We start from the raw sequence: 25,660 nt of genomic DNA, 5'->3' as shown, positions 1-25,660 counted from the left end.
TGACCAAATGGTGAATGAAATTTAGTCAAAAATGTGCCCTCAGGTTCATGTATTAGGAAGCTGCCTTATTTCAGGACAAATTCTTTGTCCATCTACCTCCAAGTGACAGCAGCTCCTTAGACTCTCATGAAGACACAATTCTTTCCCATCACATGCTACCTGATGCCATAAACTGTACGTGCCTGGGGCTGAACTGGAACTTTTTGCATTCAGAATGGTGGCTCTGCTACTGATATGCAGGCTTTTACCTAGACTGAACATATTGAACAATGAGAAGCATGTATTTTGCCACTGCTGGGATTTAATCCACCACAGAAGGGTGAGGATGGAAATCTACAGTATCCAAGAAGTTTCCAAATGTTGCAGCTATCTCTTTGTCTCATTAGCCTCACTCATACCATGAACAAGAAAGGGATGTCACCAACATGAGCAGATAATATTGGTTGTCTTCTGGTATTCCATTATCTTATATTTTCCCACACATCTGGCCCCATTCATACAGTTCCATTCTATAGGTCTTGGAACAGACTGCAACCACAGCCCAATTGGGAGGTCCAAAGTCCGGGGGGGGGAAGGCTCTCATGTTGATTTTGTGGCTTTTGTACTGTGGATATAATGAAATCTATTTCCTTGAGCTCCTTCTGAACCCACTCTAAATTGCCATTGGCAAGCATCAATGTCTAAAGAATATGGGAAGGCAGCTCATGGTTCTATGCCCAGGTAATTAGGATGTTAGAAATAATCAAGCTGTGACACAACTAAATGAGTTGCAAATATGTTTGCAAAAAGTCTGGAACAAAGAGTCAAGTTGGAATTGAGGCTGGGCCAGGAGAAGAATTAGGCTTCTTTCCAAGCAACCCAGATACTCTACCTTGGAGACTTACCAAAGCCTGATTATTTTGTTGTTGTTGTTTGTCTTTGTACAGAGACTGGCTCAGCATGTCTTCTGAGATCAGGGAAGTGCAAGGAGTGTGCAGAAATAAGACACATACACACATTCATGCTGAAGAGAAACCTGATGAAGGTCCGTCGTGGAGAGCAACCATACTTGGTAATCACCACCTGATGTCATAACATGGGCTGTTTCCCCCCTGGGTCTTATAGAGAGCCAAAAAACATGCTGGAAGAATTCATTCACACACCCACATGCTCACACGCTTGCATACAATGTTTTTTTGTTTCCCACAGTGCCACATTTAAAACAAAAACAAAAACCTTATAACATTTGTTGGGACCATGGATAAATCCTTCATTTCCTATGCCCAGAAAGTGCTTAAAGTATGGATCATTTCCCTTGAGAACTGATATGTATAGATTAAAGGTTAGTTGTTTAAAAAAGCAGAGGAAGACTTTGATTTCTGGTTAACCCTAACCCTATTGGTTTGGACTCTTTATGAGAGGAATCCTTGGGAACTGTGCAAACTTTGTCCGGTGGAATGGCAAATAATTCATTGTTCAGCTGAGCTGATTTGATTATTATCCAATATGAATAAGAGTGAAATAGTAGGACTTGGAAGATCTGGGTTACAACCCCCACATCGACATGGGAACTTTCTCTCTCTCTTTCTCTCTCTGTATGTTTGTCTATGTAACTGGTAAAACCACTCTTTATATATTTCGCTTATCTTGGAAACCCTATTAGAGTCACTGTAAGTTGGTTACCACTTGATGGAACGTAGCACACACAAAGGCATATAGTGTTGTCATCTTTCCATATGTACCACCCCAAAGAAACATGAGAGATAAAGAGAGAGATGCAACCTCCAGGTTCCCATTCTTGCTCCTGAACCCCCATTATGTCATTGCTGCTTTATGTCTCCTCTCAGCAGTAATATGCTTGGTTTTGTTGCTGTTAGGTGTCATCCATTTGCTTCTGACTTACGTCAACTCTGTGAATTAGTAACATCCAAAAGGTCCTGTCATTAACAGCCCTGATCAGCACTCGCAAATTCAAAGCTGTACTTTTAATTCTCTCATGCTAGGCCTTCCTGTTTTCCTGCTGTCTTTCACATTCCCCTGCATTATTGAGTTTTCCAGTGAGTCTTGTTGTCTCATGGTACATCCAAAGCATGAACTGGATCCTATTGTGAGCTATTAGGGCTGAAATATACCCAGAAGTGTACCTGATGAAAATAATCAAACCATAAGTACAAGTCTCAAAGATGGAGAGAGAATGTTTGTTGCATTCTAAATTGGTATACATCTACAAGTATACAGTAAGAGTAAGACTGAAGAAAAATGGCCTCTGAGAATCAGATGGTAAATTGAGATAGCCCTTTGAGTACAGTAGTTTATTGGATGGGCAGTTGAATTGTTTCAGAGGTTGAAGAAGTGCTTGGCTCTCCACTTCAAATATTTTTAAAGCTTTTTTTGAACAGGCTTTTGGAAAGTGTGTTTTTTTAAAAAAATATTAAAAACAGTCATCTGCTCCTGCTGTGGTGTTGATGTCTCTCTCTCTTTCTTTCATCCTTTGCCTTTAACACATACGTAGCTTGCTCCAGTGGCAGAGTGGTCAGAGCAGTTCCTGCTGCTTCCATCTTGCTTGCATACTCAGGCTGCTCTCTGAAAGATGTTAGAAGTATGACAGTCCCCATTATTTTAGAGTTAAAAGTCAAAAGAGAGAAAATGTTCTGCTCTAGTCATAGTTTTAACACGTTTTTTAAAAGAGGGCAGCATGTGCTTTGTCTGTCCTGCAATGATTTATAATACTCAGCAGCCACCCACAACTGCATCCCCATATGGGTGTTCACACAAGACAAACACAGACAGTGGCACCTTGCCAGGAAACCTGTGCTGGCTTTCACCCGTTCACATTCTGAACTCTTGCCCCCGAACTTGACAAGAACAAGCAACCTGCTTGGTCCCCGAATCCTTCCTTAATGCCTTTCCTGTTCCTTCTTTCTCTGTGATAGGGACTACTTGACCTGGGACACTCACATGCCTGCCTGAGAAATATTATTTCTGTCTTTTCTTACATGTAAAGAAGTGTGTACACAATAAGTGTGTAAAATGTTTGCTTCATCTTGGCCATGGAGCAGTCCTATTATATTAGAACTGTATGTTAATATTCAGTGTCATCTTATACTCTAGGATATGGCTTCCTTTTTAATGAAAATGTTGAATAAAATATCAAGAATCCTGATGAACAATGTGATAGGAGCAGGGTAGGGGCCAGTGGTACATGCAGGGACTGAGGCAGAGACCCTTTGCTTTGTGGGGCGCTGGGGGAAGCTGCCCTAGTTATCCCTCTGTATGGCTTGTTCAGGATCACAAACCATAGTGCTACATTTTGCTGCTCCCAGGTTTCTACCAACAACACACATGAAAAGAACTCATAGGGAAGAGGTGCAATGCTTTTATTTCCAATTAGAGGCACTGTTGATTTGTAGACCTATTGTCTTTATGAAGTTCAGCACAAACTCATAAAATGGATTCTGGGACTTCATGTGCGATACAACTAGCGTTTAATAAATAGTATTTCCAAATACTACAGTTTCCCAGGCTATTATTTATTTCCCAGTCTTCTTTCCTTGATGCTTTTTTAAAAAAATTATATATTTATTTTTAATAACTTGGGATAGGGTATGGGATACAATTTCCTCAATGCTTTTTATAATGTTACAAAATCACCACTGTTGCAACATATTGTGCACAAATAACCACACAATCAAACATACAGTTTAGAATGAAAACAACTTGTAGAACCCTACAGGAAAAGATGAAAGGCATTAGCTTTTTGGCACTCTTAAGTCTCAGCTGCCTAGGAATCTCTAATATTCCCTAGCAGTTCCCCATCCAAGTACTGACCACACTTGATCCAGCTTAGTTTCCAAAATTGGACGAAATTGGGTAGGTTCAGGTGCAGACTTAGTTTCCACATTGTCTCTTAATACAGATGTATATATTCTTGCATTTGTCATCCTTGCACAACTATTGTCTGTAAAGGAAAAGGACACTCAAGTAGAGGGCCTCAGAGGCATCCTGTTTAAATTGTTAAAAAAAACTGGATGGGGAGCACTCCTTGTTTAACTCTCATGCTGGAGGAGAGGAATCTTATGAGGCTTGAAACATGTTGAGCCAGTCTAAACCAATAAGATTTACGTAATCAGGATTCTTTCCATCCATAGCTGCCAATAATCATAGAGAAACTACTTTCTACTGAGTCCGGCCATGGGTCCTGCTACCCTATTGTTGTCAACACTGACTGGCAGCAGCTTTCTTGAGTTCCAGGTAGATGTTTCCTTTACCTTGCAGATACCAAGGACTGAACCTGGGATCTTCTGCATGTAAAACATGTGCACTCTCGCCCAGAGTTCTAGCCTCTCTCTAGTTAATACATTTTTTCCTAGATGCTCATGAGCTGACCACTAATTAATTTGTCCCTGGAATTTCTTCAGTATTGATATTAGGCCACTGGTCTGGATTTCCTCGGGCTCATCTTCTCTCCCCCATTCCTTATTTGCATCTGATGAAGTGGGCTCTGTTTTATGAAAGCTTATGCCACAATGTATCTGCTGTTTTTTTTAAATAGTTCAAACCTGTTTGTTAAGGGGAAAAAAAATCATATTTCACCACAATTTATTTCATTTGCAAAGTTTTCCAGAAAACCTTACCTAGCAATGGGCAATAGGTATCCCATCTTCATGTTGCTGGACTGTAAATCTCATCAGCCTTAGCCAGAATAGCCGAAGGTGACAGTGAGCCGAAGCTCACCAAAGGAAATTGCCTATCCTGGTATAAACTGACTCCCTCCTGGCCAATTGGCCAGCATTTGCCTTTTTTAAAATGATCTCTTATTTGCACTTGCTTTTGGTTTGCTGTTCTGCTCATCCTCAGTTGGCAGAAGATGTTCCTGAAAGGGATCAGGCTTACTAAAAGTTCTTGCCAGGAACAACACATGTTGCGAAGAGGCCATGATTCCCGAGAACTCTGAATATTGAGCTCTGAAACATCTTTGCATGGAGGCCAACATGCAAACCATTGCTCCAGAACGGGCCCACTCAGATTTTTACCCATCAAGCTGAAAATAAACCAGCCAGAATAGGACAGTACACCACCAAGGACTCAGTATACCTATTTCTTCTGCAGCTTGCCTAGGACTGAAAACTGGGACACAGTTTATGTAGACTGGACAGGCCACGACACCTGGCTAGCTGTATGTGACACATTGGATCACCGTTGGTAGTGGCCTGCTCTCTATCCTCTCTGACATGAGTGAGCTTGTGCACTGCTCTCCTTGCTTTTGAAAAGGGATGGAATGAATAAGGCTTTTAGGTTCCTTGCTTTGGAATGCCCTCACCCTCCTTTTATCCTGTATCTGATTCTCAGAAAACGAACAAGAAATGTTGCAACAGGCCAGGTGTGGAAAAAATATGCCACAAATCTTAGAATACAACATATTGCATGAGGTAATAGAATTTCCCCAAAGCTTAGAACAGTCCCAGGATGCCTATTTTGTTGTTAGGAGGAGATGATTTAAGAACCACGCTATTTTTTAAACAAGACTTTCCCCAAAACTGATTTAAAAAGGCTGTATCTAGAAATCCATTGTTTGCAAGATAGTAGTCATATAAGAAAAATGTAGATGACCTGTTTAGTGTCATTGGGTGGAAATAATGTAGTTTAATCCTTTGTATCTGCATCATCTTATTTGGCTATTCACACAGGCTTACACCCAACGGAATATTAACCCCTTGTCAAAATGAATGACGTAAATACACTTGGATAATTGTATTGCAAGTATAATTTTAAAACAGGAGCTGCAGGCATCCTATAGGCTGAATTTCAGGCTGCAGTTGTTCAGAAGACACAGCAGATGGCAGTGCATAACATCAATTAGAGCTCCAGCAAACTCACTTCTTGGTCCAAAACTAAGGGTTGAAGTGCATGCTATATATACCATGCAGCCTTCTAGCTACTCCCCCGCCCTTTTTTTTTTTTTTTTGCTTATTCAAGAGTAACTGTGTCTGGCTCCTTATCATGACTGGGACAAGTGGTCTTAAAAGATAGGGGGGGCTAACCCCCTCCTCCCCACTCAAAATGTATACCGCATGTGTGTTAAAAAACTGTTAGCGCTTCCGTTAGCATATCTTAATTTCCATGTGAAGGGGTGGTTGTGAGAAGGAGAAATTAGATAGGAAAATGTTAAAGCCTTTTGCACCCTGTCAGTGATCCTTGTTCAGTTTGGGGCTCCATATGCTTACTCTGTGGAGGAAGAAAAGGAAGAGGAGGTGAAGGAGAAGGAGAGGAAGAACAGGAAGACGACGATCATGCATAGCTGCATTGTACATGGTCGTGCAGTTTCTCCCTGACAGACACCTGTGCATTTTAATAACGGCAAATGTAGAATTAAATGCATTCAGTAATATGTTATCCCAGTCAATTACCCTGTAACCTGGTAGATTAATAATCTGCCCCATACAGCAGATGTGGAGACTGAGATTGAGACATAGTAAAGTCATGGCAGAGGCAAATCCTGAACATAGGACTATACGTTTCAGTCTTCATTCATGACAGTGCAGTATTATTACACTATACAGTGGTGCCTCGACTTACGAACGTCTTGACTTGCAACCAATTCGAGTTACGACCAGGTCAGGCTGCAAAATTTTGCTTTCACTTGCGACTGGAATTTTGAGATGTGACTGGAAAAAAGTTGGGGGGGGAAGGTGGGGAATTTAAACTGCTAACCATTGGTGAGAGAAGAGGCTGCTTCTCTGTAGCTCTTTCGCCCCAACGGTTGAAGTGTACGTTCAGAGGAGGCTTCGGACTGCCTGGTACTGCTTTCCACTTCTTAAAATGTCTGTTCTGAGTGAGTACATGGTTTTGCCGTGCGGGGTTGGGTTGGGGGGGGTTATGTTTCTGTGCTGTGATGGGTCTTGCAGTGTTTTTTTCCCCCCAGTGTGTTTTTTCACTGACTGGAATGGATTAATTGCGTTTCTGATGGGTCTTGCATTGTGGTGTGTTTTTTGTGGTTTTTTTTTTCCTGGCCAGATTTCAATGTATTCCTATGGGAAATGGTGCTTTGAGTTATCACCAGCTTGAGTTATGACCATCTTCCAGAACCAATTAAGTTCGTAACTCAAGACACCACTGTACTAGAGATTAGGGATGTGGCAGCCTCTCGCCATGGGCAGGAAACAAAGGAAAATCCTCTTTTTCTCTTTGCACTGAGACTTCTCTGCATGAGATTCCACTCTCACCTCACTCCAACCCCACCCAGAGAATCATGTGGGATTTCTCACAAGTTTTATAGGCACCTTTTTCCTGGGGCGGGGGGGAGAAAGGCAATTTGAGCAGGATTATAATGCCTTTTGCACAGAATGGCATCTTTCCTGTGCAGGATTCATCTGGAAAGAGCATAATAAACATAACATTGCACAGATTTAATACAATTACTGCACACAATAGCATCTTGCCTGCACAGGGTTTGCCAGAAAATGCATTAAGCTGTACAGAATTGGGTAATGTCATGTGCTGAAAAAAGTGGGGAGGACAAGATCAGATTCTTGTGTTCTTCAGAAGCTGGGAAATCTCAGTGCTTCTGAAGGAAGTCTTGATGGCAAATTGCAGCATATGAGGCTCAAAAAATTGCGAAGGACAATATTTTCCCCTCAGATTCTTAGCACATCCCTATGCAACTGGCATGTAAACAGTAATGGCAACAAACTGTTAAAATGGTAAACAAGCTGGTTAAGTATTCTTGAGAAAAGGAAAATGGCTGCCAGGACATCCAGGAAGCATAATCCTTGATTTGAGAATGTTGACTAGAATAATACTTCCCATTACAGGGGATCCAAGATACAGAGAATCCAACCCAACCCAACCGTGACACATATAAACCCACGGGGATACTTTTGTCAGTGGAAGCAGTAAGAAACCAACAATTCTTCTTTCTGCTACTCATGGCATGCATTAAAAACATATTGGGGAGGTTTATACCTTTATAGCAGGTATTTCATGCTACAAAGGGCTGCAGGGAAACAGAGGTTGAGTACTGCACTGGATGTAGAGCATAATATGGAGTAATTAAGAAGTAAATGATTTTTGCTGAGAATCCATATGCGTAGTGTACTGTAGCAATCACTCTGCTTTTGCTCTGGTAAAAGATTATTAGCATGTACCAATGAGAGCTGTTGGGAGGCAGAGCCAGAGAAACTAGAAGGGAGGGGTGAGTCAGAGTCTAGTGAGTTCAGTCAGAGACAGAGAAGAAGAAAGAGTTTGGGGGGGTTTCAGGCAGACAGAGTGTTTATGGAGTGATTAGTCAGAGTGTAAAGGTAAAGGTTCCCCTTGACAATTTTTGTCCAGTCGTGTCTGACTCTAGGGGGCGGCGCTCATCCCACTCTTCAAGCCATAGAGCCAGCGTTTGTCCGAAGACAATCTTTCCGTGGTCACATGGCCAGTGTGATTTAGACACGGAATGCTGTTTACCTTCCCACCGAGGTGGTCCCTATTTATCTACTCGCATTTGCATGCTTTCGAACCGCTAGGTTGGCGGGAGCTGGGACAAGCGACGGGTGCTCATTCCGTTGCGTGGATTCGATCTTACGACTGCCGGATCTTCTGACCCTGCAGCACAGGCTTCTGCGGTTTAGCCCACAGCGCCACCACGTGTGACCTGTATTAATTAAGACAGAATAAGATAAAGTAAAATACTGAAGCTTTGTGTAACCTCAAGAATGTGCTTAAGAACTGTTCCTAAAACAATTTGTAATCAATAAACCTATTTCTATTTAAAAGTTCAGTAGTGAATGGACCTCAGTCTTTCAAAGGAAATATAGGTTGGTCAAGAGATCAACTGGTGGCAGCGTGTTAAAGGGTGTGTTGGGATACTCAAGTGAGCTCTGTGTTTGGTGAAACAAACAGGAGCCACAGGGTAAACGCCACATTTACTTCTTGCATCACCTACTGTAAAGTCCTTGATAACAGTCTCTCATTGATCTCATCCACTGTGCATACAGTAGAGTCTCGACTTACGTGCAACTTTGGAAGCCGGAAAGCCAAAAGCCGCTCTGCGCCAGCTGTCAGCTTCAGGGCTTAGAAAGTTGGACCCACTGGCATGTTGCCTCCTGTCCCCAGTACCCTCTGCCTCCTGTCCCTTCTGGAATGGGAGGCAGAGGACAGTGGGGACAGAAGGCAGAGGGCAGCGGGTGCAGCTTTGGAAGCCCCAGATTTTTTTTCTTTGGCTGGAATGAATTAAATGGTTTTTAATGCATTCCTATGGGAAAAGGACCCTCAACCTATGGAATTTTCGACCTGCGGCCACAGTTCCAATACGGATTAATTCTGTAAGTCAAGGGTCCACTGTAGTTTTTGCTTTTCAGAAGAAGAATGAAAATGCCTGGGGAACTTTCCATGTACAGTGGTGCCTCACTTTACGATCACTCCATTTAACGACAAAACCGCATTATGACGAACTTTTTGCATTCGCTTTTGCGATCGCTTTACAATGTTTCCTATGGGGGAATTTCACTTTGCGATGATCGGTTCCCTGCTTCGGGAACCGATTCTTCGCAAAACGATGATTTTCGGACAGCTCACCGGCAGTTTCAAAATGGCTGCCGGGTAAACAAAATGGGCCCCGCTGTTTTCTGAGACGGATTCCTTGCTACACAGCCACTGAAAATGTCCGCCCTATGGAGGATCTTCGCTGGATGGTGAGTTTCCAGCCCACTGGAACGCATTGTTTCAATGGGCTTTTAAATTTCGCTTTACGGTGTTTTCGCTCGACAGCGATTTCGCGGGAATGAATTAGCATCGTTAAGTGAGGCACCACTGTACTCTTCTTTGCAACAGAGCATGGCCTGCAGTTCATGGAGAATATTATAGCTCTCCATTAGAGGACAGACTATTTTCTTTTCCACCTGCCATGCTACTGAGTGCAGCTACTCATTCCTTGGCAAGGCAAGATAACCCTCTGCTTCATACTTGAGCATCAACCAATCACCCTCCTCCATGTGGACTTTTCTTGCTTCTATTGAGAACAGCATACATCTGCATTTTTCATTGCACTAACTTGCAGCAGCATTTCTTGCCTTGAACAGTCTAAGTACAATGCTGCTGTGGCTACATTAATTCTCTCGATATAGTAATGCTGTGGCATGCATTACGAACATTTGTGGCAGGACACTGGCATGGCCTGTGAGGGAAGGATAGGCTTGTCTTCTTCTGGGGTTGCTTCATGTGCTAAAGTGTGTTCCCTACTACAAGCAGGATTGTTGTTTTTTTAGTCACCAGTGTCACATTTCAAGATTGTTCTGTGTGGAGCAGAAGAGGTAGACAAAGGTCAGGCAAGAACTGAGAAAACCTTTTGGGCCATTAGTGAATATCATTAGTGAATGGCCCCCACCTTGAAAAGGGCAGTTGATTTATACTTGATCAGACTGGCTGTCCATTTTGCCCCACATCACTGACTGGGGCTGGGTCATATATATGCTGGCCTTTGTGGGACTAGGTACATTCTAAGAGCTTTCACATGCTGGCAGCAGTAGTACAGTCTTAGCTTTTCAGTATGAAACCTTTCCATGACACCATGTCATCATTTCTATTGGGTATTTGATTCAGGACTCTGCATGGCTGCTCCAGACAGCTGAGTTACCATTTGAAGGATAAAATAATAATAATTCTACTTCATGTTTAAATTGGTAAGACTCCTCTACCCCAAACACCTCATAATTTCACCTCCTATTCTTTCCCACAAAAAGTATGCATGGGGTCCCACAAAAGTATGCATGGAGGTGGTGGTCAGTAGGCCCAAGTCTGTACCACAGATACAATGGTCACGCTGATAGAGGGACTGAAGGGATCAAATTATCCAGGCGGGGCTTTGCCAACTTGCCTGGATTAATGTGTGACGTCGGAGGGCCAAATGCAATGACGGCCAAGGGGCGTGGGCTAGTCAGAGGGCATTTAAAGGGGCGCTCCCACATTGTCCATCATCGGCCTGGGAACAGTGGTCGGGCACCACAGAATATGGCTCGATAGGCCGGAATTGTTTAGGCCAGATGGAGTGCACCTGTCTGAGCAAGGTCTGGACATCTTTTTGGAGGACGTCAAGGGGGGGGGGTCTGCTCTTTGAGCTGCAGCAACTTGAGGGGGAGCATGGGAAATAATGGGCCTATTCCCATGGCAGTGGCGGGTAGTGCGGATTCAAAGGTACTGGATATTGGTTTCTTGGGTAGTGGCAACAAATTCAGGTGCATCTGGACTAGCAGCACACCCGGGCAGGCAATCGCGGTGCTGGGAAGTAAAGATGCACTGAGGACGCTCCCGGACCCCCGGAAGGTACAGAGAGAAGGAAGGGGTCTGGGGAAATTCGGAGGCCATCAGTTATTCCAGGTTAATAACGAAGGGAATAACTGAGGCCTGAGCCCAGCCTCGCAGCTAGGCAAGAGCCAAACTAATACCCAGCAAGGAATTTGAATCCGCACTACAGCAGGACCCCCCCTTTCCCCCGAAGATTGGCATGTTCATGGAAATGGAATGGATTTTAATAAAGTGTGGCCCATGTTTAACCCATGCACCTGGTCTCGTGTGGTTATTCTGGGATAAGTGGGCAATGTACTGCTCAATCTTCTTAGTGGCAGATGCATAATGGTGGTGATGGTGCAGCAAGGAGACTACAAAATGTAACCTGTATTCCAGTGATCAGAGGTCATCTGGAGAGCATAAGACTGTTCAGATCTTTCCCCTGGCTTTAAGAGTAGAAAAAGAAGTCCACTCTCAAAGGAAGAGATGCAACCTCAGCCTCCATCCTCATTTTCCACAGAAGCCTCTTTCACATTGTTTCATTCTGATATCAGATTTCTGTATGGGAAACACATAAATGTTACTACACAATAATATATCAAATTTTCTCCTTCTGCTACTCACAGTGAGATTTATCTTGCTGCCTGGAAACATGGGAAAACATACCTCTGCTCTTCAATTTCAACTGGTACCCTAAAATAGATTGATTTGAATCCTGGGACCTTAAATTACTCATTGATGTCACAGAGATAAAAACTTGATTTTTTTTTTAAAAAAAACACCACATCATTTATCATATTTCAGCCTGATTTCAAGATACTCTATAAAAATCCCCCCAAATACCCAGGCAGAAACTAGCCTGAAAATGAGTGGGAAGCATGTAAGATATGAATGCTTTAAAATCTAATTTAAAAACTGCGCCAAGAAGCTGTTTAACAGGTATCCTATCTATAAAAACCTCTTTCATTTAATCCACACATTAAATTCATATTAATTTTTCTAATGATACCATTTGGTTTATGTTATTTCTATTCATATTTCTAGATCTTCAGTTGCTCTTCTGCTGCTTGCATCTTCTTTCCATCTGGTTAGAGTGAACTTTCCATTTCCTGCATCATCATCTTAAGGTGATGGAGGTCTTGTCATGGAATACTGCCAGAAGGCTAGCCTTTGTTGCAAGTCTGGACTCCTAGCAGGGTCACTGATGGCGAAAGTGGAGACCTCAGATTAAGATGCCCATCTTCTTCAGGAATTAATCTTTACATCAGCAGAACAGAATTGACAGTTCCAATGGTGATGGGGGTGGAGATATTCTTGAAGGGCAGCTAGTAGGGGAAGGTAACAGTCGAGGAGAATCTTCTATAAATAACTATAGGTGACAGCAGCAACTCAAGCAAAGTCTTGTTAGCGCACATTAATTTCAAACATAAGAAGAGTGATGGTCAAAATTTTACAACAAAGACTTTTACCATCTATTGAGCAAGAACTTGTTCAGGCTCAATTCAAAAAGGAGGAGGCACTAGAGATTATATTGCAAATAAACATTAGCCTCAGTATTACACTACAAAATTTTAGAAGAAAATCAGTTTGTGCTGTATATAGTAAAGCCTTTGAGAGCCAACCTACTTGCAAGCAGAATAATTTGAAAGGACTATATCCTGAAAGGACTATTGATGAAGTAGAAGGAAGAAAATGCAAAAGCAGATTTATAAGTGAATCTTAAGGAGACCAAATGGTGAAGATCATGATGAAGAAATCAAAAATGTTCAGCTATCAGTTCAAATGGAGACTGCAGCCAAGAAATCATAAGAAAACTAAGACTTGAAAGGTAGCTACAAAGGAACTACACCAGACCTTTAAATATAAGAATGTGATGCTAGAGACCAAGGCATCCAAACTGTGGTATTTCTGATTGCCATGTATGGATGTGAAAGCTGGGCAATGAAGAAAACTGTCAGGAAAAAAATGATTCATTTGAAATGTCACATTGGAAGGAAGGTTTACAAAGAGCATCAGAAAAACAAATAGGTGGGTTCCTGATCAAACAAAAGATGCAACTTCACTGGAAACTATGTAATGATTTCCTCTGGAATTATCACAGGTGAATTTGAAGTATTTTTCAACCATCACACTATGCAAAGTCCAATACAAGTCAGCCTGCCTTTTTAAAATCTTCTAATCAGGACTTTCTCCCCTGCCACCAAGGACTTCTATTTTTTTTTCCTAACCACAATGACTAGAATGGTGTTTTTGCCTGTGTATTGAGTTTATTGCTAGATCGCTATTGCTGCATTTGTTCAGTGCTAGACCACCTCTTTACAAACTAAAAGAAACAGAAAATGTAAAGAAGAAGAAAAGAAGAAAATAGATTTAAATTAAAACCACTCCAATGAAGTCCAGCAGACTATATTGTTTCCAGGGTATGTGTGTATGTTTATACATGTATGGAGAATGCTGAAAAAACCGACCCCTTTCCCCTAATGCAGTGCAACAATCCTAGACAACAGACCAGGAAAGGAGAGCCAGGGATAGGCAGGAGAGCAATATCAATGGGGTGTATGGGTGGCGATTGAACCACATCATATAGATGGGTCAATGTAAACACTGGCACCTAAACAACCTGGGGGCTTTGTGTAGTCACCCCAACCAAATGCAGTTGCAAAAGAGACTTCAAATCAAATCAGTGCAGCCACACCCTAAGTCATCTAGGTCAAAACACAGCACATTGAATGTGCCAGAAAATGGGCTGATAGCCAGGGAGGCTGTTGTACCTGGGAATTTCTATTCTCCCTATAAATAACTCCAGCCAGGAGTCTAACTTCTATTCCTAAACTCTTTCCAAAGGTAGCCTTCTACAGAGTACATTACACTAATCCAAGTGGGATGTGTCATTATGGCCAGATCAGATAAGGCTTAAGTGGAAATGACATGAACTTTTGGAAATAATTAATTCATAAGGTTAGCATAAGTCTGAAGTGACTTGATGGCACATAATGACAAGATCAGGTTTTTCAGGCAACTGACCTGTCAAATTTCAGATGGAAAAAAATTCCCTGTTTCATGGGCCATTTTATAGAGAAAATGCACCTAAAGCTATATGTTGCTGATATTTAGCATCAGTAAGCCTCACACTATGGAGATAATGTAACAAATGAGAGTCAATTCCCCACATGGCAGAAATGCACTGCTGCCCATTTTTAGAAATTGGTACCAATCTAAAGTGAAGTGGAAATGAAAGGAAAGTCCGATGGTGCAAAGAAAAATACTGCATAGGAACCTGGAATGTAAGATCTATGAACCTTGGTAAGCTGGAGGTGGTCAAACAGGAGATGGCAAGAATAAACATTGACATCCTGGGCATCAGTGAACTAAAATGGACAGGAATGGGTGAATTCAATTCAGACGATTATCATATCTACTATTGTGGGCAAGAAGGCCGTAGAAGGAATGGAGTAGCCCTCATAGTCAACAAAAGAGTGGGAAAAGTTGTAATGGGATATAATCTCAAAAATGATAGAATGATGTCAATACGAATCCAAGGCAGACCTTTCAACATCACAATAATCCAGGTTTATGCACCAACCAGCATTGCTGAAGAGACTGAAACTGAACAATTTTATGAAGATTTACAACACCTTCTAGAACTGACACCAAAGAAAGATGTTCTTCTCATTCTAGGGGACTGGAATGCTAAAGTAGGGAGTCAAGAGACAAAAGGAACAACAGGAAAGTTTGGAGTTCAAAATGAAGCAGGGCAAAGGCTAATAGAGTTTTGTCAAGAGAACAAGCTGGTCATCACAAACACTCTTTTCCAAGAACACAAGAGGCGACTGTATACATGGAAATCATCAGATGGGCAATATCGAAATCAGATTGATTATATTCTCTACAGCAAAAGATGGAGAAGCTCTATACAGTCAGCAAAAACAAGACCTGGAGCTGATTGTGGCTCTGATCATCAGCTTCTCATAGCAAAATTCAAGCTTAAACTGAAGAGAGCAGGAAAAACCACTGGCCTAGTCAGGTATAAACCAAATCCTTTATGAATACACAGTGGAAGTGAAGAACAGATTTAAGGAACTAGATTTGGTGGACAGAGTGCCTGAAGAACTTTGGATAGAGGCTCGTAACATTGTCCAGGAGGCAGCAACAAAAACCATCCCAAAGAAAAGGAAATGCAAGAAACCAAAGTGGCTGTCCAATGAGGCCTTAGAAATAGCAGAGAGGAGAAGGGAAACAAAATGCAGGGGAGATAGGGAAAGGTACAGAAAATTGAATGCAGACTTCCAAAGAATAGCAAGGAGAGACAAGAGGGCCTTCTTAAATGAACAATGCAAATTGGGCAATAGCAAATTAGTACTGTGCAAAACAAGAAGTCATCGCTGTCTAAAATTTGCACTATTTCTATCTTTGGAGGGTGTAATAAAAATGTATCACAGAAAGGTAACTTCTGTTCTTTGCTAGTGGCTGTTAGGCAGACTATACCCAAATATTGGAAAGTCACTGATTAAAGTTGCAAGTAAGCAGGTAATGGCATTCATCATAGAAATGCACAACACTTTATTATTTAATTGGTAGGTTTCTTGAAACACGATACTGCTATTATTTTTTTTGTTGCTTAGTCGTTTAGTGGTGTTATACTCTTTGTGATTCCATGGACCAGAGGCCATCAGGCCCGCCTGTCTTCCACTGCCTCCTAGAGTTGAGTCAAATTCATGTTGGTAGCTTCGATTACAGTGCCCAGATGAATATGGAACAACTGATAGGTTCAAAATTGGGAAAGGAGTATGACAAGGCTGTATATTGTCTCCCTGCTTATTTAACTTATATGCAGAATATATCATGCGAAAGGCCAGACTGGAGGAATCCCAAGCTGGAATCAAGATTGCCGGAAGAAATATCAACAGCTTCAGACATGCAGATGATACCACTCTGATGGCAGAAAGTGAGGAGGAATTAAAGAACCTTTTAATGAGGGTGAAAGAGGAGAGCACAAAAAAATGGTCTGAAGCTCAACATAAAAAAAAACCTAAGATCATGGCCACTGGTCCCATCACCTCCTGGAAAATAGAAGGGGAAAATATGGAGGCAGTGACAGATTTTACTTTCTTGGGTTCCATGATCACTGCAGATAATGACAGCAGCCATGAAATTAAAGATGCATGTTTCTTGAGAGGAAACCGATGACAAACCTAGACAGGATCTTAAAAAGCAGAGACATCACCTTGCCGACAAAGGTCCACATCGTCAAAACTATGGTTTTTCCAGTAGCAATGTATGGAAGTGAGAGCTGGACCATAAAGAAGGCTGACTGCCGAATAATTTATGCTTTTGAATTGTAGTGCTGGAGGAGGCTCTTGAGAGTCCCCTGGTCTGCAAGGAGAACAAACCTATCCCAAGCCTCAGAAGAGCCCTGCCTCACCCAGGGGCCAGAGGAGGCAAAATCGCCACTTTTTGGGGCTCTTCTGAAGCTTCCCAAGCCTCAAAAGAGCCCCAGAAGGTGGCGATTTTGCCCCCTCTGGCCCCGGGGGGAGGCAGGGTGAGTCTCCAAAGGGTCCTAGGGTGCATTCTAGGACCCTTTGGAGACTCACCCTGCCTCCCCCGGGGGGGGGCAGAGGGGGCAAAATCGCCACTTGGGGGCTCTTTTGAGGCTTGGGAAGCTTCAGAAGAGCCCCAAAAGGTGGCGATTTCGCCCCCACGGGCTCCGTGGGGGTGGGGGGAGTGTCGTAAGGGTCCTGGAAGGCTCACTCGGACCCTTCCGACGCTCCCCCCCCACGGGTGCAGGGGGGTTAAAATCACCAGCTTCTGGCAGTGTTTTGAGGCTTGGGAAGCCTCAAAACACTCCCAGAAACGGCCAATTTAACCCCCCCTGCACCCGTGGGGGGGTGGGGCAGCGTGGCAAGGGTCCTGGAAGGCTCCCTTGGACCCTTGTCATGCTGCCCCCACCCCCCCCACGGGTGCAGGGGGGGTAAAATCGCCACCTTCCAGGAGCTTTTGAGAGGCTTTCAAGCCTCTCAAAAGGTCCTGGAAGGTCGCTATTTCGCCAGAAGCTGGCAATTTTAACCCCCCCTGCACCCGTGGTGGGGGGTGGGGCAGCGTGGCAAGGGTCCTGGAAGGCTCCCTCAGACCCTTGCCACGCTGCCCCACCCCCCCACGGGTGCAGGGGGGGTTAAAATCGCCAGCTTCCAGGACCTTTTGAGAGGCTTGAAAGGTCCTGGAAGGTCGCTATTTCTCCAGAAGCTGGTGATTTCCCCCCTCCCTGCGCCCGTGGGGGGGTGGGGACAGCGTGGCAAGGGTCCGAGGGAGCCTTCCAGGAGCCTTCCCACGCTGCCCCCACCCCCCCACAGGTGCAGGGGGGAATCGGCAGCTTCCAGGACCTTTTGAGAGGCTTTCAAGCCTCTCAAAAGGTCTTGGAAGGTCGCTATTTCGCCCCCACTGTCCCCGTCGGGGTTGGGGGAGTGTCGCAAGGGTCCTGGAAGGCTCCCACAGACCCTTGCGATGCTGCCCCCCACGGGGCCAGTGGGGGCGAAGTCACCACCTTCGCTCCATAAGACGCACAGACTTTCTGCTCCTCTTTTTTTGGGGGGAAAAGTGCGTCTTATGGTGCAAAAAATACAGTAAGTTGCGGCAAAATGTGCATATCCCAATTCTTCCAGAAAATTATTCCCCAAGAATCTGAAATTTAGGAAGAATGGAATGCAGAGCAGAAGGAATCTTCAGAATAACGATCGAAGAGAAATTAACTCATTCCTGTTCAAAACCAGCAATGCAGTTAGTCTTCACTGGATCTTAATCTTCCTTCAGTATAGTTCATTATTATAGCAGCAGTAATTAATCATGTTTGCACATAGCCTTAGGAGATGTATCATGAGGAAATGAGTCTAGTTATATCCTGAAAAAAATCTTATTTTTATCTAGAAATTTAACTAAAATTTAATTTTAGAGCTGGGTGTGATGTACTTCTGTATCTTTTTTTTATTAAACACACTGCATTGTGTTAGAAAATTCTGCTTATTATATCCCCTTATAAGCAGTGGAGCTTATTGCTCACAGGAGATTTTGTCTACAATTTAGATTTTTTTTGACTCATTCACAGTCCTATAGTCCTCTCACATTTATTTTAAGTACCAAATCTAACAATTTGAATATTAAATAAGAAGGGGGAAAATGACAACCTGTTAACCAAGGCAACAGTTAATTTGGTGGCATCAAAACAACAGCAGGTGTAAAGAAATAATAGAGCTACTGCTTTCACCTTGGGGGAAACAACAGTGTGTGTTTTACACAATTGCACATAACCCCTTGTACAAATCAGCCAGTGGCATCCCATAATAATAGTGATTATGGTTCTCAATAGCTCCATAAGGCATGAGCGGTGTATTTTGTGGGATGTGCTGGTTTTGGATTGGAAGCTACAGAAAGCCGGTTAATTCATGCTCTTTGTTACTATGCCGACGGACCAGGGCAGTTCCTGAGGGTCAGTTCCTCAGCTGTAGAGCAGCTTTTCAAACATGACTTTAGCACAAAAGCATTTTAAACACTGCTCCTCTTCAATGAGGAAAGACGTGGAGGGGCTCCTTGCCCCCAGGCCCCCCTCCCCCAAGGAAGGAAAAATCTATCAGCGAGGTACTGTATATCTTTCAGCAATATGGTACTTCTAGCAAAACCATATTTATTCATTCTGTGTTTCTCTTATAAGCTGTCCTTTCTGTGACCTCAGTGAATGAGTTTCATGCAGCAGCTTGGCGATGATATTGACTTCACCCCAGGAAAGCCATGAAACATGTCCAGGTTTTTTTCCCCCTTCTCCCTTTTGCTGTGAACTTTAATGTAATAAGTCATGTTTCTTTAAACACCTACACTTGCAGCTGTGCTTTTTATCTTAACGTATTGCTTACCTATATGAGAGTGTCTCGGGAGTCTCGGTCAGACGCCCTGGTGTCCATATACAAAGCAGACAGCTAGACTTTCCCATTCTTTCTTACCATAGTCAGGAAATGCAAAGACTTGTTCCTTCCCCCACTGTCCTAGTTGCCCCCCCAAAAGAAAAAAGAAAATGAAAAGTCTGAAACAGACATTTAACCAAACTTCAGAACAATTTACTGTATGAACTCTGGGGTGGGTTGTGGGGATACATTTCCACTGTATTGAGAATTAGCAGGAGATTTGTGGTTGAGTTTTGAGCAAGGGTCAGCAGAAGACCTTAATGTATATTCCCTGTACCTCCTTTGAGGATGCCATTGTGTCCCCTAAACAGAGCCTACCTACATGCAATATGGCACTTCTGCTTCTTAGGGTCATTGATAATTGGTACGGAGCAATTTTTTTGTCATTATATATTAAATTGGCTGGGATAAAAAGGGGAGGAAAGGTAGCCCAATGACATGTATTAGTAGATTTGTTGGGATTATTTATTCCTCCAGATGATTTTGGTCTCTTAAAAAGCACCCTATAGATGAGCAAATGGCTGAAGTTATGGGAAGTTGTTTGCATAACAATGATATAGAACACCTGCTGGACTAGTTCAGGATGGATTCAGCAACAAAACATGACACTGGGGGCATGAAATATCCCATTATGGTGCACGTAAGTTAAACATGATTGCTCCTGGATTTGGAGGTAATATTGGAATTGGTACTAAGAATGAAAATCTTCCAATAAATTATAAAGCAAAGCAAAGCGTACTGCTTATATACCGCCCCATAGTGCTTCAAGCACTCTCTGGGCCGTTTACAAGTTAGTAATGCAGGCTACACATTGTCCCCCCCCCAGTGAGCTGGGTACTCATTTTACTGACCTCAGAAGGATAGAAGGCTGAGTCAACCTTGAGCCGGCTACCTGGGATTGAACCCCGGGTCATGAGCACAGTTTTGGCTGCAGTACCGCAGTTTAATCACTGCACCACGAGGCTCAATTTATGTACAATAAATCATTCAGTTCAAATTAGGTTTATTACAACCATATGACCCATTCATATGATCATATGATCCATACCAACCAATTTACATGCAATCCAAAAGAAGAACACAGAAAAGTTTAAAAAGAGAGAAAAGTTATCAAGCCTTTCCCAGGTAGTAAACCCTTCTTTGTTTTACAGCCAAGAAAAATTCAGTAGCCTGTGCAGTTATACATGGATTCCAACAGACAATGGATAACAATCCACTTATCAGGACAGCCTTGATTTTTTTTGCAAGAGATGACAAATTGAGTCACACAGTATAAAAGGACATGCAACAAAAAATTAAGAGTTCCAGCCACACATGGGCAATATCTCTGGATGGGGACTTCCCAAAAATTTACCCTGAAGGCAGAATATCAGATCTAGCAAGTAGAAATGCTTGATGAGCCTGAGGTGTTCTAAGGATTGTTAAATGAGATGCAGATGAAATAATAATTTCAGCCCTCTATGAATATTCAACTCATATAATTAGATTCATATAGAGGTGAATAGCAAACGACAAACATGTACTGTCCCCTGTCATATGCTTCTTTGCTGTGTCCATCCAGTCATCTATGCATGAGTGTATTGTCCTGTATCTAAAGCAGTAGCTCTTTGTTTTATGCCCACAGATGTTAGTATCCAGCCACCAGAATCCCTTAACATTGCCTGTGATGGGCAGGGCCTCCACTCAAACAACGACATCTGGGGACCATAGTCTGGAAGCCACTGATCTAGAGGGAAACTTGCTTTATTAAGATATTTTGCCCATGATGTGGGTGATGTGAATAACAGGGTTGGAGGAGGTATGGTTGCCAGAGTAGGGACAAAGCCTGTGACCCTGCTTTATGCAGTTGTAATGGCATGAGATGAATGTTTTCAGTAGTCTTTTACGGCCACAAAAATCTATATTATTTCCACTGCAACAATATGCACCCTTCTTTTCCAATTTTCCCTTTAATATACATACATACATACATACATACATACATACATACATACATACATACATACATACATACATACATACATACATACATACATACATACATACATACATACATACATACATACAAGTTTCTTGCGTAGCACACAGGCTGTTGCAAAGTACATCAGATAAAAACAACATAATACAGTACAATTCAATACACTGTGTAGTGTGAGGAAGGGAACTAAAACCAGGTTAAATTTCTATTACAGCTAAAAACCTCTAACGTCTTAAAAAATACCCTAGGCAAAACTAAGTGAAGGCAGTTGAAAGACAATATCTGGTGCCAATAACAAGCATCTATCGCAGAAAGGGGGCCCCAAAGGGTACATGAACCTAAATAACTGCTTGATTAGTAGTAGTGGGGGCTATGAGTTTTGTTTTCATTTTCATAAGTATAGATATAAACCTTGCCATTCGAAATGTAATAAATTTATCTTTGTCTGAGAGTAGGATCCTGAGCATTTTCTGGACAGGTCTTCCAGGATATTTTCCCAGAATAGGCTTCAAAAGCCTTTCACGGTGGGTCACGAATAGGGGACAGTAAAACACAACATGTACTAAGTCCTCTACTGATTTTTGGTCGCAAGAACAAACTCTTTCACAGTATGGAGTTTGAGTGTAGCGCCCTTTTAAGCTAGCAAGTGGCAGCATATCAAGACGTGCCTGAGTGAAGGCTTTTCTATAGTCGAAGCTCACTAAATCGGCAAAATAAGAAGGAAGATTTATAGGCGGAGATGAAATAATCTTATAGAACGGGGCCGTTTTTAGAATGCTTAGCAAACCTGTATCTGTTTGGTAACAGAGATCAAATAATCTCTGCTTTAATAAGCTTTTTGCTGCAGACAGACCAAGGTGCCTTACATACTCTTCTGAAAATCCAAGTTTAGCTACTAGTTGCAGTACGGAGGATTTCCACGTTCCAGAATTCATTTCCCCATATGATGATGTTAAATATTCTGACTGAGTGGTAAATAAAATTTTTAGCCAATAGTTAACTATTGATTTGTTGACGAGTGTCATTATTGACATTATCGATAATTCTAATCTAACTAGTGCTGAGGGAGTTGAGGGAGGTACTGCCAACAATAGTCGGGCAAATCTATTTTGGGTTACTTCTAGTGGGTATAGGTTTCCAATTCCCCATATTTCAGCACCGTACAGAATCTGGGGGAGTAACTTGGTTTTATAAATTTCTCGAGTGGGAGGGATCAAATGTCCTCCTCTAGTTCTGCAGAATCTAAGTATGCCAAACATGGCTTTTTCGAATTTCTGCTTTGTAAAATCAATCTGAAATGCCCAGGAACCTGACTGATAAAACATCACGCCTAAATATTTAAAGTGGGTTACCTGTTCCAATATTCTCCCATCCATTGTCCATTTGTGTACTTTAGGTCTTCAATTGAAAACCATAATTTTTGTTTTCTCATAGTTAACATTAAGAGAGTTCTCCTTGCAATAATTACTAAATTGTTTTAATAATCTTCTAAGACCTATTTGTGTGGGGGATATTAGCAAGGTATCATCTGCATAGAGTAAAATTGAAACAGACTTTCCACCTACCCTTACAGGGAAAAATTGCAGTCCAGTTAACCTGACTACCATATCATTGATGTATAAATTGAAAAGCAATGGAGCTAGGATATAGCCCTGATGGACACCTTTAGATGTTTTAACTATGTTAGATAATTGACCAGAAATGCCAGCTCTGACCCTTAGGGAAGTATCAGTATGGAGGTCTTTGATTCTTTGTAGCAATCTAGGGTCTATTTTAAGATTTATAAGTTTTCCCCACAAACGACCTCTTGGGATGGAATCGAAAGCAGCTTTGAGGTCAATAAATGCTACATATAATTGCCCTGAAGATGCAGTAGCATATTTGTTAATTAGATGGTTAAGCAAAAAAAATATGGTCCAATGTTGACTGCCCCCCCCCAAAACCAATCTGTTCAGGAGCTAAAAGATTATATTCTATCACCCAGTCTTCCAATTTTAAAAGGAGATGTCTTGCATAAAGTTTGCCTATTACATCAAGCAAACTTATAGGTCTGTAATTGGCTGGGTCCTTTCGCTCGCCTTTCTTATAGATGAGCACGACAAGTGAAGATGACCATTCTCTAGGAGTGCCACCCACTGTATCTATATAAGTAAATAAGGTAGCTAGGGTTGGGGCCCACCAGTCCTGAAAAGATTTAAGTATATCTGGGGGAATGAAATTTTCCCCGGGAGCTTTATTGCTCTTAATTGTTGAAATCAATGATTTTATTTCTTTAATTGTGACTGGAGGCCACATTGTTAGATCACTGGGGGATGATATTAGAGGTATAGGTATTTCAATAGTAGAGGGTGGATCATTGAATAATTTGAAGTAATACTCTTCCCAACATTCAGTGGGTACATAAGAATCCAGATCATGGTGAAACCTCCCCTCTGCTGATGCAAGCAGTCGCCAAAATTTTGCCATATCTTTCTGGGACAAAGCTAGGGCAAGTTCCTGATAAGATTCTTTTATTGAGGCTTGTTTTTTCTTTTTGAGAAGATGTTTATATTTATTGCGGAGATCAAAAAATATCTGGGTAAACTTTAAGACTGATTTTGTTTGTGCAGTTTAATGACTCTTCTTAATTGATGCTTCATAGTTTTACACTCTCTATCAAACCATCTGACATTAGTTGGTCTGCTTCTGGGTGATAATCTTACCCTCTTGGTCAAGAAGGGTTTCAAAGTGTCTATTAGCTTACCATAACCTGCAAGAGCAGTGTTGATGTTTACAGCTGCCTCAATTTCCCCTTTCAGTTTGAGCATAGGAGCACTATACAAAATTTGTTGTATTTCCTGCTGGAGTATGGGAGACCACTTCAGTCTAATATCTGCTGTCACCAACACTTGACTTATTGGGAAAGAACTATCATCCCCATTATTTAATGAAGCTTTAGCAGTGTGCATGTAGAATATAAGAGGCTGATGGTCACTTTCTGGCTGTGTACCCACTGTAAAGTATAAAATTTTATCTAGTAAAAGGGGGGGGGGGGGTAATAGCTAAATAATCAATCAAACTAGCTCCATTTTTACTGAAATATGTGAACTCCCCCAATTCATCACCTTGGAAATTACCATTTAATATTACTAGATTTAGCTTATCGATCAACTGCCAAAACCTTTTTCCAGTCTTATTCAGAAGGGGATCTTTTGTATTTCTTGACTGATTATAAAAGTCACCAATATGCTCAGCATAGGCAGATCTAAAATGGCCATTGCCCAGACGTGCATTAAAATCTCCAAGCAGTATTGTTTGCGCTCCATGAAATTTTGTCTCAAGATCATATATGTACATTTCTAAATCAGACCAGCAATGCTCGTAGTAGAAAGGAGATGAATAAGGTGGAATATAAACATTCACAACCAAAATTTCCCGGTCATTGAAGGTCAGGAGAACAGCCATTGCAATAGATCTTAAAGATGGTAATAGTAAAATAGCACAGACCACTGAGGTGGATACTAGACAAGCCAACCCTCCGTTTGGACGACCTTTAGCTACTGCAGGAGTTGCAGAGAGAGTGTATGAAGTAAATCCATTTAATAACAACTCAGATAATAACCATGTCTCCTGAATAAAGATAATATCAAAACTTTTCATAAATGACAAAAATGATGGGTTTTGAATCTTGTTCAACCAGCCAGACACATTCCATGAAATACATTTTAGATGGTGCTTACTTTGAATTGCAAATTGTCAATTTGAAGCAGGATAATCCATGGATGATTCTAAGTCAGGCATTGAACTTGCCACTGAATCTATTTCAATAATATCAGGAGGGTTACTCTGGGCATTATCTAGGGGTGCCTCAGTTATCAAACAGAGATCGGGATGGTCTACAGGCACTGTCAAATTAGATCCGGGAACCCTTTTATTTATTATTACCATGGGCTCCAGGGGGATTTTCATTCTGTCCTTGAGCTGTGTCTCCACTGGGCATCCTAGTGTGGGCAGCTGATGGATTACTAGGTCATCCTTAGAATTTGGGGGTTGTTCTAGATCCCTCAAAGTTGCAACCAGGGAGTCCAGTCGATTCACTAAGGATGCCCGCACATCAGTTGGTAATTTACTAAAGGATGAGATAAGATGAGTCTCTACCTCCTCTTCTGGCCAAGCAAGGTCTGGGTTGATCTTTTCTGTTACATACATCTGTTACATACATCTGTTACATACATACATCCTTATAGTTTTTAATATCATTTTTGTAGTCATTTTGCCAATCAATTGGGTGATCTTCTAAAATTTGAATAAGGTCTTCCTCTGTATGTTTCTCCTGGACATAAGCTAGTGTCTCTCTTTCCACTTTTCTAGTGTACCCACTCAAGAGAGGTAGGGGTTGTGCTTTGTTTTTAAAATATCGTACAGCAGTTATACCCCACACAGCTAATTCCTTTCTTCTACTATAAATCCTATTGGTTATTATGCTGTCTTTGAATGTTACTATTGCACG

General features: G+C 41.9%; 1 long non-coding RNA gene across 1 annotated transcript in view; it reads left to right on the top strand.

Annotated features, from left to right (window-relative positions):
* Positions 1–602: 602 nt before the first annotated feature.
* LOC144586550 (uncharacterized) overlaps positions 603–25,660 on the top strand; it is a 167,650-nt gene continuing 142,592 nt past the window's right edge. The window contains exon 1 of the long non-coding RNA XR_013541429.1: positions 603–1,051. This is a non-coding gene — a long non-coding RNA (uncharacterized LOC144586550). The remainder of the gene's footprint in view (positions 1,052–25,660) is intronic.

This window comes from Pogona vitticeps, chromosome 1 (genome assembly GCF_051106095.1).
Source record: "Pogona vitticeps strain Pit_001003342236 chromosome 1, PviZW2.1, whole genome shotgun sequence".
Classification (NCBI taxonomy): Eukaryota; Metazoa; Chordata; class Lepidosauria; order Squamata; family Agamidae; genus Pogona; species Pogona vitticeps.
This window is presented reverse-complemented; position numbering and strand designations above follow the sequence as displayed.